The sequence below is a fragment of the Saimiri boliviensis genome, chromosome 1, assembly GCF_048565385.1.
Source record: "Saimiri boliviensis isolate mSaiBol1 chromosome 1, mSaiBol1.pri, whole genome shotgun sequence".
Lineage (NCBI taxonomy): Eukaryota > Metazoa > Chordata > Mammalia > Primates > Cebidae > Saimiri > Saimiri boliviensis.
Genome location: NC_133449.1, coordinates 107,731,412 through 107,746,422, shown reverse-complemented (window position 1 = coordinate 107,746,422; position 15,011 = coordinate 107,731,412). Strand labels below are relative to the sequence as shown.

The 15,011-nt window shown below is 36.8% G+C and overlaps 1 long non-coding RNA gene across 2 annotated transcripts in view; it reads left to right on the top strand.

Annotated features, from left to right (window-relative positions):
* The window catches only part of LOC141585052 (uncharacterized), a 64,966-nt gene that overhangs the window by 14,318 nt on the left and 35,637 nt on the right, over positions 1-15,011 (top strand). For both annotated transcript variants that reach the window (XR_012518322.1, XR_012518321.1), the window contains exons 3-4: positions 10,638-10,798; positions 10,985-11,145. This is a non-coding gene — a long non-coding RNA (uncharacterized LOC141585052). The remainder of the gene's footprint in view (positions 1-10,637; positions 10,799-10,984; positions 11,146-15,011) is intronic.

Below are 15,011 nucleotides of genomic sequence, written 5' to 3'. Positions count from 1 at the left end.
TACACACACACTATATATATACATAAATATATGTATATATGTATGCACGTATATATGCATGTATAAACATGCTAATTCAAATACTAGAAATGATGAGCAGTAGTGGAATGAAAGATAGATACTTAATTTAACCAAAAGGGACTCATTTTAGAATTTTGCTACAAAAGGCAGGTACAGTCGTCCAGAAAGAGAAAATGACCCCAAATGAGTAAGATCATCAATTGAATTTTAAAAAATTATTTAAATTTAAATTTCAAATTCTCTGTAATATAATTTATTTAATATTTTGTTTTACATATTCTGTTTTACAACGTATAATATAACTTTAGATGTATGGATTATAACAATTTAAGTTTTTCTGCATTTATGTTCACTTTGAGGAATTTTTAGGTGGATTTTTATATAAAAATATCAGAAAAGCTGTAATGGAGCAAGTGGCTTTAACCCACTGAGTTTCTGTTACTGTGTTCTCCAGTAGAGATAATAATATCTACCCATCTGGACACTGGAAGTGATGTCAGTGTTGTTTAGTTGGGATTGGAGCTTATTTATTTCTGGGATTTGCTTACAAGAGATCAGAGCAAGAAATGGAAACAAAAACTACATGATTCACAGTCTTAAAGAGATTCAAGATTGATCCATAGAAACAACATGAGGACCATGTCCAAAGGGAAAAAGTACAAACAATAAATGAAATCAGGACTAGCTGTTTAGTTAAATGGAGTAAGAACAAGGGCTAAAACTAGAAAGGTATTGCCCTGGAAATTGCTGTTGACTTTTGATTGTATTCTTAGGATATAAAAATGTAAGACTTGTCTGTTATATGTATCAGCAGGCTAGTAAAGACACATATGTTTTAGGTTGATTTAAAAGTATAGACAATAAGAGAAAAGCATTAATTATTTATAAACACTTGGAAATAAGAGATTGAAATTATCTTTTGTTTTGATGGTGAATTTACTGTTTACCTAGAGAATTTAAAACAATGTATTAGAATTAATACGGTATTTAGTAAGGTTAATGGAGAAAAGATACATGTAACAATAGTCTTCCAGTGTTTCAACAACCTACTTCTAGAAATCATAGTTGATTCTTTAATGTATCAAGGAATTACTAGTCATTAACCTGTGTTTGGCCCTCTTGTTGGTAGATAGGTATAAATAAATATATAAAAGGAACAAAACCCTTGACCTTATTGAGTGTAATTCTGGATAGGATAAGTAAAATATAATCAGTAAACCCAAGAGATAAATACAATTGTATGCTATGTGGGGGAGATGCTGCCGGGGTTGTGCACTTTGTGGGGCTTCTGGGAGCTGGTAACAGGCAGAAGCTTCTCTCCCACCACTGAGTTGTCAGGGAGCTCCACCCTCCCAGGCACGGCTGCAGTTGCCCAGCTACAGCTCCAGACCTGGGCATCCCTGTGCTCTTGGGGGTCCAGGAAGCCCCCACCCCCACAGGCTCAGAAGTGCCTTTTTCCACTCTATGGCCTCTCCCTGCTTCTGGCACCTGCTCTGATTTTGGAGCAAAGCTGAGGCCAGGCCCAGGTGCTGTAGTGAGCTGGCCGGGACTGTGCACACTCAGGACAGCGCTGACATGCTAGTTCCCCAGTCGCCTTGGCCTCCTCCAGATTTTGGGCACTGAGGAGTGCAGGAGGGAGGCCAGGGGTGGACTGAGGGCAGCTCAGTGTGGGCCTACAGGTGCCCCTCAGTGTGAACAGCCTGGGTGCTGTAGATGGCATATCGAAGATGGGACGGAGGCAGGCTCCTGGGCAGAAAGGTGTAGGTCCTAGGTAAAGCCCCACCTTCAAGCCAGGCCTGAAGACTGGGGTCCAGGCTGCCAGCTCTAGGTGGAGTCCTTGGCCCAGAGTGAGAACTTATGGTGCTTTTTCCAGGCCCACCCATGGCTACCCTTGGACCAATCAGCATGCACGTCCTTTGTTCTGAGCTCGTAAAAACCCTGGACTCAGCCAGACTTGTACAGATGTAAGGACTACCAATTGTGGACAGGAGCTACCCATTGCAGTTCTCCTCTCTGCTGAGAGCTGGACACTGCTGTGAGCTGCACAACTTGTTGGGACAACCTGCCTGCAGAAGTGAGTTACCCATTTTGGCTCTCCTGAGATCTGTGCTGTCACTCGATGAAGCTTCTCTCCACCTTTCTCATCCTCCAGTTGTCTGCCTACCTCATTCTTCCTGGATGTAGGACAAGAACTCGGGAGCTGCTGAATGGCTGGACTGAAGGAGCTGTTACACAAACAGGGCTGAAATACACACTCTGCTGATTATGTTGCCTGTGATGAGAAGGAGAGAAGAACTGCTACCCTTCAGGGAGCACAGACCTAGGGTGTCCCTGAGCCAGGGTTGTGACACCTCTTTGGGGCTCTGCAGTTCCTGGCATCTTCAGGCTTCTGGGCATCACTGTGGGTGATGTGGGTGTCCACAGTGGAAGCCATGTGTGGTACATGTAGTCCAGCTGCAGCCTTGCACAAAGTCCACACCTGTGCCAGTGCCTGAAGCTGCCTGCTCTGCTGCACAGTCCACAGTGGAAGCCATGTGTGGTACATGTGATCCAGCTGCAGCCTTGCACAAAGCCCACACCTGTGCCAGTGCCTGGAGCTGCCTGCTCTGCTGCACAGTCAGCATGCCTGGCCATGGGGCAGTGGCTAGAACCCCCATGCTTGCTCACTCACACACCCCTCTCTGTTCTCCACCTGGCTTGCCCTTGGCAGATGTGGGATCCAGGCTGGTAGAGTGAGCCAAGTGCAGCCTGCCAGGCTAAGTGGGGAGAATGAGCCCAGCTCTGAATATGAGCAATACTCAGGCAGAAAGCGGCACCAGCCACAGAGATTTCCGGCTGGTGAAGTGACACGCCAAGGATCCTGTGACACTACAAATTGAAAAGTGTATTTGAGTACAAAAATTAACCAAGGGAACAGAAAATTGGGAGTGTGAAAGGGATACAGTTCTAAATTGAGAGAGTATATTCTCAAGTTATGTAATCAAATTGATATGACTTTGGTATGGAAATGGACAAAATATTCAGTGAAAAAAACCAGAATGTTTCTAGAACTAGATCCCAGTATGTCGTAATTTAATGTGTACTAGAGATGTTACTTTAATTCAGTGGAATGATACATGTCCTGTTTATTAAATTGAGCTGGAACAACATTTATTCATTTGGAAGTAAATAAATAAAAGTGGACCACTCTTTCAAACTAAGCAGAAAAATAAAACTCATTTAGAAGAAAACCTAGATGCAAACATAATGGTAATAAAGAATGATGTCAAAAATCTCTGATGATAAACTAGAAAGTAAATACATCTTTCATTCATAAAATGTATATTGAATCCTGTTAGGTGTAATTCTAGGTGCTTGAGGCATACAATTAAATGAAACATGGACCTCCATGTTGAATAAATAGGAGGCAATAAGTAGCAAGCAAAATAAATAATTATACAATCTATTTTACCAGGAGATAACAAGGGCTGTGAAGTATAGAGTGAAGCTGGGAAAGAGATTGTAAATGCCGGGGCCAGAGAGGGTGGGTAAAGAGTAGGGCAGATTATGATTCTTTGCAATACCATAAAGTAGGACTCATTGAAAATATACTATTTGGCCACTGCATTGACTCACATGTGTAATCCCAGTGCTTTGAGATACTGAGGCAAGAGGATCACTCCAAGACATGAATTCAAGACCAACCTGGGTAACACAGTGATACCTCCATCTCCACAAAAAAAGAAAACACATTAGCTGGGCATGGTGGCATGTTCTTGCCATCCTAGCTACTCGGGAGGCTGAGTCTGGAGAACTGTTTAAGGCCAGGAGGTTGAGGCAGCAGTGGGCTATGGTTACACCACTTCCCTCCAGTCTTGCTGACAAAGTTAGGCCCTGTCAGAAAGAAAGAGAGAGAGAGAGAGAGAGAGAGAGAGAGAGAGAGAGAGAGAAAGAAAGAAAGAAAAATATTGCATTTGAGCCAAGACTTGATGAAACTGACTAGTAATTCAGAAAAATGTCTTAGATCACAGATCTCTAAACCGAGTCAGGAGCTGGTGCAAACGTTCTAAGGTGTGTGTGTGTACACAGGAGAGTAAAGTCAGTGTATGGCTTCAAGAACTGGAGAAATACTGAGAGGTAAAATGGAATGAGGTCATATAGAGCATTGTAGACTGTTTTAAGAACTTCTTATATAACCATTCTTTATATGTGAATACTCAAAGTTGAGGCCCAGTTGAAAATATAGAAGTTAGAAATCTTTTCTGAGTTATAATACCATAAAAAGAAAATATACAAATCATAGATTTGAAAAATTGTAATTCCCATACCTAAGATACACTACATTTTTAATGTACACAAAATATAAAAATGAGTGAAATACATTGAAGGCAATTCACAAAGAACAAATCTAACAATTCAACAGACATATGAGAGTTTATCTGCCTTTATGGTAGTGAAGTCAGTGAAACTTAAAATAATAGTGACTTTTGAAATACCTATGAGACTAGCATAAGTTAAGAAGAAAATAACTAAAATTCGAATTGCTGGATAAAATGCAAGAATGTACTTTGCTAATGGAAATATCAATTAGTCTATTTTTAAAGCAATTTGTAAATATCTAGTAACATTAGTGACATTCATTGAAAGTGCAGTTTTAAGTGACTCCTTTTATAACTTTGTAACCTTTTTATAAAAATCATTTTAACTATTGATTTAAAAATCGTTGGACAAAAAAAAAAGTCTTGATGGACTGTACAACCCTGATTGTGTGTATGCAAAAGACTACACGTGCACATAAACTAACATGGGTATTTTTTGGATGGACTTGAAATTTGAAGAAAGATGCTCAGTAATTCTGGCTTTGATACCACCACCGTTTCAATTGTAAATTTGTCATTTTTGTTTTATATATTATTATGTACATATACTTTTTTATATGTGTGTATATATTCCAAACAGGTATTTTATTTTGTGTAACAATTCAAGCTTACAAAAATAGGCTTAATAATCTTTGTTTTATGCCAATATTCTTACGGCATAGTGTGGAAACTGAGGCCCCAAGAAATATACAAATTCATATAGTGAATAACAAAGCCAGATGTAACTAACATTCTCTCCCTCACCCACCCTCTCTCACTTTCTTTCTCTCTCTTAACCATGCCAGTGTTCTCTGGAAAAAAGGGCGTGAGAACCTTGAATTAGATGTTGCCACATATAAAGCTTGATTGTCTTCTCTGAGTCCAGTCAGGATTTTTGCTATTATTTTCCAGCATCTCCCAAACTTTTTGAAGTTTATGTTTGAAATCAAGTAGCATGCAAAAGTTCTCTGGACTGGTGACAAATTTGTTCTTTGATTATTGTGCCATATTCCCCATTATAGAAATGTTAAAAGGAAACGTCTGTCCAGCAAATTGACATGGAATAGAATTGAAGAATTTCTGGGAAATTCATACAATTCAATGGACAAGCGACAAACGATTCCAAAGGCATTGATACCAAAGCATTAACAACAGAAAAGAGAAAATAAAGAGCATTTTGTCTTGAGAATAAAAAAGAAAAGACAAATGTAAATGTCAACCAAAGACCATAGATGTTCTAAATTGTATTCCAAGTGGAAAACAGCAAGTCTTCCAACTTTGTGAAACACTTTCTTTAGGCAATAAAGATTACATTTGTTTACATCTGGCATCTTTAGTCATCCGATCTAGATTGTCTAGATTTATATAAATTAAACAGCCAAGAACAAGAAAACAGAGTAACTTGCCCAAGGTCACACAGTTAATTATCAGCAATGTCAGAACTAGATGTGTGTGTTTTGACATAATCATTCCCCATCCTTTCCCTCATAACATAACTTGGGATGACATATTGAATGAATGTAGAAAACAGATAATTCATAATTAGAGGAACAAAGAAGAAAATAAATTTTCAAAAACATATACCTAATATAACTGCACAGAAGACATTCTCTGCAATACTGATATTACTTTTTATATAATTTTTTGGACATAGGTAAAGGGTATGTGCTACACACCACAACTGGAAATAGTTTCTTGAGGTGATACATGATTCATTTCTTGAGGTGATACATGATTCAGCTCATAGCATCTTCTTTTTTGTGTCTTTTTGACCCAGAACTATAATTTGTTTTTCACTTAATTTTGAGCACCTTGAGTTCATGGAGTTTTTAATTATAATTATATTAGGTCCTTGGGCCACTTAACATGATCACAAAGCAGGTATGAAAAAATGTTGAACGAATGAACTGATGAATGGACAAATATATTCCTGGCTTGTAAGGGGAAAATACTTCCACTTGTTGACATGGGGCCTTAGGAATTTTTTAGTGATTCCCAAGCTCTTAATCATGAAGATCCTTTGTGTATTAGTCCACTTTCATGCTGCTAATAAAGACATATCTGAGACTGGGCAGTTTACAAAAGAAAGAGGTTTATTGGAATTAAAGTTCTATGTGGCTGGGGAAGCCTCCCAATCATGGCAGAAAGTAAAAGGCACATCTTACATGGCAGCAGACAAAAGAATAGAGCTTGTGTAGGGAAATTCTCCTTTAAAACCATGAAGTCTCATTAGACTTATCTACAATCAAGAGAACAGCAAGGGAAAGATCTGCCCCCACCCCCACCCCGATTCGATTACCTGAAGCTGGATTCCTCCCACAACACATGGGAATTCAAAATGAGGTTTGGGTAGGGACACAGCCACACAATATAACCTTGTTAGTATACCTGTATGTGTGTATGTGTGTGTGCATTGATGCTACTTCCTGACTGTTGTCACTCAGAATCATGCACTGTCTGTGACACTTTAGTGTTCGTGTGATATCAGAATGAGTTTGTTTTCTTGAACCATCTGATGATCTTTGATTGAAAATAGAACTTTGGGTCACTTATTGTTCCAACCACTAGAAGTGAAATAGGCAAAGACAACTTTTCTACTTGTGCAGAAAACTCACAAATGAGTTTAAGACAGAAATGCATGAAGAACTAGAGAGCATTAAGAGCTTCTGAGCTTTTTGGAGGTGAGACCTGAAGGGTGAATATAAACTGCGCAGAGACAGAATGTGGGTTTAGTGGTAGGCAACAGAGTATTTGAAGAGGGCTTGCTTTTTTTTCCCCTGATGAATGGATCTGAATGTGGGGAGGTAAATGAGAAGGTCTGAGAGACTGTACACATTCACACATGTAAAATGTCTATGTTTATTTGGAATAAAGAAGAAAGAGATTAAACCTGAAAATAAGAAGATAATATCTGGGAGATGGAAGAAGAAAGGGATAAACCTTGAGATTAAGCAGAGCCACACTTTGCAAAGCTTTGCCAACCAGATAACTGATACTTTATCAAGGGTTTTTGAAATTTATTGAGCAGTTTTAAGAAGGGGGAATTATATTCAAGTTGCTTTTTTTTTTTTTTTTTTTTTTGATGGAATCTTGCTCTGTCACCAGGCTGGAGTGCAGCTGTGTGATCTCTATGCACTGCAACCTCCACCTCCCAGGTTTAAGAGATTCTCCTCCCTCAGCCTCCCAAGTAGCTGGGACTATAGACATGCACCACCACACTCAACTAATTTTTGTATTTTTAGTAGACGGGGTTTCACCATGTTGGCCAGGGGTGTCTTGATCTCTTGACCTCATGATCCACCTGCCTCAGCTGGGATTACAGGTATGAGCCACTGCGCTGGGCCTCAAGTTGCTTTTAAAATTACTTGATCTGCTCTGTGAAAGAAAATGGCTAGATCAGCAATGTTAAAATGATATATGTTTCTTAATCTAAAAAGTAATGATAATTGTAAACTGAATAGGCTTATTGGAAATGGGTTTTATACCCCTTGGTATAATGAGGCAGGTTGAATTTGATATGGTGCCAAACACAGAGCCTGACAGAAAGAATCCATTTAATATACTTCTCTCTAGCCCTTTCTAATTTCCTTCTTTTCTCTTGCCTTGTCAAATATATTTTTTTAAGTGGAACTGCATGTTTCTTCTGTTGTGTCTGTATTACACATACCTGTGAAGAGTGGGGAATAAGCATTGGTATAACCAGAGCCACATCGCCAGGCAGCACTACCTTTAAAAACTCACATGGGGCAGGCACAGTGGCTCATCGACTGTAATCCCAGCACTTTGGGAAGGCAAGGTGGAAGGATCGCTCGAGTCCAGGAGTTTGAGCCCAGCCTGGGCAAAATGGTGGGACCCAATCTCTACAAAACAAAACAACAACGAAAAAAACAATTATATTAGTATGGTGGCACACGCCTGTAATCCCGGCCACTTAGGAGGCTGAGGCAGGATAGCTTGAGCCTGGGAGGTTGAGGCTGCAGTGAGCTATAATTGTGCCACTTAACTCCAGCCTAGGTGACAGAATGAAACCGTGTTTCAGTTAAAAAAAAATCACACCTCATCCTTTCCATTGTCCTCTTTATTTCCTTTTAAGTTATATTTACATAGTCTTCTGTCTACAGATGCTCTTTATCATGAGAGAAAAAAATAGCGGAGACGTTGACTGAGCTTTTGTCCAGTCTTTGAGTGTGACGTTGTTCCATGCTAATACTGTCTCTTCAATCTTCAGGTATGCATGGAACCGATTAATTGAGGCACTTTTGTCATCCTCTACCATATGTTTACTTGATATCTGTGATCTTCTGAATGAGGACCTGGGGTAAAGTCATGAGATCATAAGGTCCATCTAAACCTGATACCAGCACCAGCATCCATTAATCCATTTGCTGTTTTAGAAGAAGGAGGCTTATTGTGCCATATTTTGCCAAACAGCAAACCAGGAAAACTGTCAAAAAGGCATTATAAAAGAAGAAAAAAATCTTTCAATAAAATATGTTTCGTTTTCATCACCTCAATTGCTTTGTAATTATGGCCTATTTCTTCAGAAACAGCAGTTTTCAGCAACTGGTTGAACTCTAAAAAATCTACTGATCACTTTTCTAAATAAACTGGGGGACAATTTCTACAATAGGATAAAATGCTTCTTATTCTTATTCAAAGGAATGCCACAATCACTGTCTACTTGACAATTCCGTCTTGAAGGTCAAACAAAACATCACACTTCTATTAATTTTAGAAAATCTTCCAGAAAGAGAATGTTCACAACTTCCACTGTGCTCACAAAAACTTTGTATGCCATGTTGCACACCACTGCATAGTTTAATTTTGGCTTCGTCTGTCCATTGGTCCCACTAGTATTTTGTGATTACATTGTGTTCTCATCATGCCTTATCTCTGTGTATCTAAAATCTTCACATAAAAATAGGTGGTTAGAAAAAAAAATGCTTTTAAAAGAATGGATGTATATGCTCTCAGAAATGTATCCCAAGATTTTTTAAAATTACATTTCAAAACAATTATAGAGTCACTGGAAATTGCAAAGTTAGTTCAGAAAGTTCCCCTTTTACTTTCATTCAGCTTTCCCTAATGGAAACATTTGAATAACTCTTGCATGTCTTCAAAACAAGGATATTCGTATCGTCACAATACAATTAACTAGAGTCTACCTGGATTTCATTAGGTTTTGCCATGTACTGTTTTTTCTTTCTGTGTTGATTTTTGTACTTTTGTGTGTGTAGTTATATGAGATTTTCTCACCTGCGTAGATTTATGCAACTGAGATACAGAAATGTTCTGCCACTCAAAGAAACTACTTTTATAGCCACACCCTCTTCCTCTGAGCTAACTACAGGCAACGCGTTGATCTGTTGTCCCATTGCTGGAGTTGCATTGTTTAGAAAATGTTATATAAATGGAATCATCTAGCATTTAACTTTCAAAGTTTGACATTTTTCACTCAGTGTGATGCCATTGAAATCCATCCAACTTGTTGAATTACCTGCAGTTTCTTTCTTTTTAGTGCTGGGTAGCATTCTATTATGGGATTGTACCACAGTATGTTAAGCCAGACTCCTCAAACATTTAATATAATTTTCAAGTTGTTTTACCATTACCATCTCATTCTTACACTTCTCTTAGGTAACAGTTAAAAAATTCTTTTCCCAAGATCCTTCTTGTGAATGTTTCTCATTAAATTCTCTATAAGCCATGTCCCTCATGAATGTGCCAGAGAGGAATAGCCGGATATCTAACTTGACCTTCCAGCATTATTCAACCTGGAACCATGCTGAAGAATACAACTTCCCTGGTAGTTAGGACAAAATGATACAGGTTACAGAAAGTGATTTTGGTCAGTGTTCCTAATTCACTCTATTCTTTTGGTACACATTAACCATTTACTCCAGGATTCTTTAGCAATGCACTTTTAAGTGCTATCAGAGAGAATTTATTTGTTCTCAACCATGCATAACTCAGTAAACTTGAGAGTTTGATCTTTGGGAGGAATGTTTTTTAAAGGAAGATCATTTTGTATTTGATATAACTCTCACAAGAACTGAATGTAACAAATCGATATATATTTATGGTTTCGCCAAAGACTTTGGGTGGATAAGGAGGTGGTGGTGTGAGTTGGAAAGGCATCGACAGCTTCTTCTTACTCTGAGGAGTGGAGCTGGCATTTTTTTTTTCAGTACAATAATGACTTAAACACACAAAAAGAATCCCCATGATGCTAAATTAAAAAAAAAATACTTTGTGTTTTCTTTTTCTGCTTTTTTTCAGTCTCACCCTGAGATCACAGCAAAGAATGGAAAGAAAAAAATAATAATAATGAGAGTCTGACTTAGTAAAAGCGAAGTTCTTTCTCTGTTAGTATCACAAAAACAGAGAAGTCCCCAGGCTTTTCATGTGTATTCTGGAAGGAACGCCTGCTTCCAAAAATGGTAAGTTTAACCTTCTCAAAGTTACATTTTCTTGAATTATCAAGACTCAATCTTGTTCTTTTGTTACTGAATACATCTCTCATAAAACTCAGACGCCTTTTTTGGGCTGACCCTAGAGCTGAGGGTGGAGGCAGCAAGGAGGTGGGTGAGGAGAAAGCCCATGTATTTCATGTTTTTTATATTCAGTTTCTTTCAGGGACTTCTTCAGGGACTGCCTGATCCCTGCACAATGCTCCTGCTCCTGATCAAGGAAAAGACATGTGATTTTGCAGTCTCCTTTAGCTCTCCTTCATGGAAATGATTCTCTTGATACTGAAACTAAAACATCGTCTAGGCATGGCTGAAAAGTAAGTGTTCTGGGCCTCTTTTCAACTTCTCCAAGCCCCAGCCGCGACTGGAAATTGTTAAGCAGCATTTCTTACAGTTTCTTTCTGTTTTTACTATTTTGGTTTCCTTTATAGGAATCATTTTTCACTGCAGCAAGAAAAGTGAGGGAGTGAAAGGTAACAGAGTGCTGGAGAATAGAATAATATTTGCTCTCTGCTGAGTCATCTGACTCAGACCATTAGTTGGGGGCTTTTGAGGCTGGATTTCTAGCTAGAAAGGGATTTTAAAAATGAGAAAAACTGAAATTAACCCTCATGCTGATGGTCAGGATTTAACTAGGAATAGAAGTTTGCCTCTAAGAATGTTCAGGGAAATTTCTGAGATGATCTTGCTTAAGAACTTCCCACTTGTGGATTCCAATTTTTAACTCTTGAGTTTTGTATTGAAATAGATGTGTCATGTTCTCCTAATACCTGTGAAATATTTTATATTCTATAATAGGATAAGTTAGGAACAAAAGCAGGAAATTTTCCAAATCTTGGGCCATGTTGTGAGTGGATATTTGGTGTAATAGAGAGAATTAGGTATTGAAGACAGACAGGCCTGATCGTATTTTCTTAATATATCGTCTACCAACTGATGATTTTTTGAGAAGCCCTGTTACCTTTTTGATCTGGAACATTGTAATGCTACTTTTCTTTCAAGGCTGCTGCAGGGGTTATAATGTGAAAAATAAATCATAATTTATTATTAGAAAAATAGTATTATATTATTAGAAATCTAAACTAGAAAAATTTAGATGTTGTACAGGCCTTCAAAATAGTTTACACAAGCACACTGCATTTAAAAATAGTAAATCAAAACCTAATGACTTGAACTTATAAATATAGAAAGCTAGTATTAGAGAACTTCTGACTCTTAGGTTATTATATGTAGAATAGTTTTGACTTATATTTATAACTTCTGTGTGTATACTTGTAAATATTTATAGTACATGCATACCCACTATTTATAATACTGAGTAAATCATTTTGGAGTAAATTTGGCATATATCTCATAATAAAAAAAAATTGTAAATAAAGGTAAAGGATTTGCAATCAATGGCAACTCAAATGAAAATAAAAGTGATCCTGCTAGATTCAAACCAAAGATTAATTTCTACGTGAGGATACAACATGAGTTCACTTATTTTTAACATATCCAGCCTACATCTGACTTTGTTACCCAATAAATGTTATGCTGGGACTGTTATATAACATCCCACATTCAGCTGTTGTTCCAGCAGATGACATTAAAACTCCTTCAGCCACCGTTAAGATAACAAGTAAGTTCCACTTCCTTGGGATTTCTGGCAATAATTGAAAACTTATTTAACATATGCCTGGAAAGACCAGCTGAAGAAGAGAACAGAAAAATTATTATTCAACTTGTTCAGAGTCTGCCTAAAATAACCCTAGAACGATTGGACTGACAATTCCCATTGGATAGGAGGCCTGTGGCCCTTATGGTCGTAAAAAGACGTCATCTGTGACCTTTACAATAGAAGATGGGGAAGACCAAGCCGGGCAAACAATTGTATAGATGTTGAAGGAGATAGAAATGTTCTTTCATACTTAAGGATTTAGAAATTTTCTTTCATACTTAAGGATTAAAGATACAATTTAATCTTTGAAAATACATAAATTACATGATACATAAACAACCTATATCTCCCCTAATCATATTACTCAAACAAAACACAGATTTATCCTGAGAGAAAGCTTTTACGATAGCTTAAGTGGACTGATACTCTTTTTCTTTAAACTAATTAATAAACATGTAAGTGTAGAATACCGTATTATTAATTATGTCCATTGTACATAACATAACTCTAAAACTTTTTCATCTTGCATAACTGAAACTCTACAGCCAGTGAACTCCTTATTTCCCTCTCCCCACAGCCCCTGGCAAGCACCATTCTACCTTTTGCTACTAAGAGTTTGAGTACTTCAGATACCTCAGATAATTGGAATCATACAGTATTCAAAAGAATTGAAAGCAAGATCTCAAAGAGATATTATTTATACTCTGAAGTTTATTCTGGCATTATTCACAAATGCCAATATATGAAATAACCCCAAAGTCTATGTACGGATGAATGGATAATGAAAAGTTGATAGTGATCTATCTATCTGTAGATATCTATCTATATATCACCTCTATCTATCTATCTATCTATCTATCTATTTATCTATCTATACCTACCTATTTATCACCTATCTGTTGATAGATATCTACAGATAAAGAGAGATGTATAGATATCTACATCTCTCTATATTTATATATAAAAATATAAATCTAGATATATTCTACTCTGTAAACATATAGGTTTCTACATAGCTATAGAGATATCTATATATATCTGTATCTATATAATTTTTGTTTTAGTAAACAAATTATATTCATATTATTTTATATTCATGAATTATATTTACATTATTCACATTACATAAATATGTAGATACATATATATTTATTGATAGAGGTATCTATATCTGTCTATCATCTGTCTGTTTATCTATCTATCTATCTAATACACAGTCATAGTCTCTTAATGATGGGATATTTTTTGAGAAATGAATCCTTAAGCTATTTTGCCACGTGTTGACAGAGTGTACATACACAAATCTAGACAGTACAGCTTACTACATATCTAGGCTGATTATGTAAACACTTCTCATGAAGAGTTTGAGGGCAACCCATTATATATAAAATGTAAATATTACCAGGGGAAAAACATGTTATATGTTTTATTAGTTTTATATAATATAAACAAAAACTTCTACTCTTTGGGCCTCAATATTTCTTACCAGTTTGAAAAAAGAAAGGAAGAGAAGAAAGAAAAAAACTGAAACCTGTTATTTTCTAAAGGAAGCTTGATAGTTAAAAGTTTTTGATAGTTAACCTGACGGAGTGTAGAGATTTTCCAAGGGATTTGGATTCTGAAGGCTTGGATCTAAGTTTTCAGTCTGTCATTAAATAGCTTTGTGTTCTGGTTTTTTATCCTTGGTATCTTCAGCTATAAAATTACGCTGATACCAGGTTTTCTCCAGGGCTTTTAGGTAAATCACATAAAGCTGTAAGTATGAAAATAATTTTTGTTTACTAAAAATATGAATGTTTTCTGATGATTCTATTAGTAGTGTTAGTCAATAGGATATATGAAGCTCAAGTACTGAAATGTTAACATTTATATATAAATATGTCAACATATAGATATAACATTTCTCTGTCATTTAACATCTGTTTACATGTTCTCTGTCAAGGTCATGCAGGTACTGGATTTTTTTTTTTTACCAGTGACTTTAAGTGAATCTGAAATTATTTATGAGAATCCCAAAATTTGAGAATTGGGTAGTAGGACCTGGAATCTGGGATCTAAAGATGCTAAGGCAATTAACAAAGGCTAAACTAAAGGTGAATAATGATTCCAGATAATTAATTAAGAAACAGTTTATGTTTCCCAGAAGTTGATTCTGGGATAAAAAAGCATTTCTAAATACTTATTTCTATTTTGAAATATATTCTTATGCAGATACTCAGTTATAATGTTCATTTCAAGAACCGATCAAGAAGGATTGATAAGTGTTTCTCAAATACCAGTGAAGTACTTGCCTGTCGCCCAGGCAACTTGCCTATATTACTTTGTGTAATCCTCCCGATAACTCTATCATATGGGTACTCCTATTTTCATTTTACAGATGTGGGGCTGAGTTGCAACGAGTATCTAAAGTTCCCAGAGGTATGACACAGAGATAAGATCTTACCCAGATCTTCTATCTGTCTAAATATCTATTATCTAAATATATATATAATATATTTTTTATCTATTTGTATTAGTCCATTC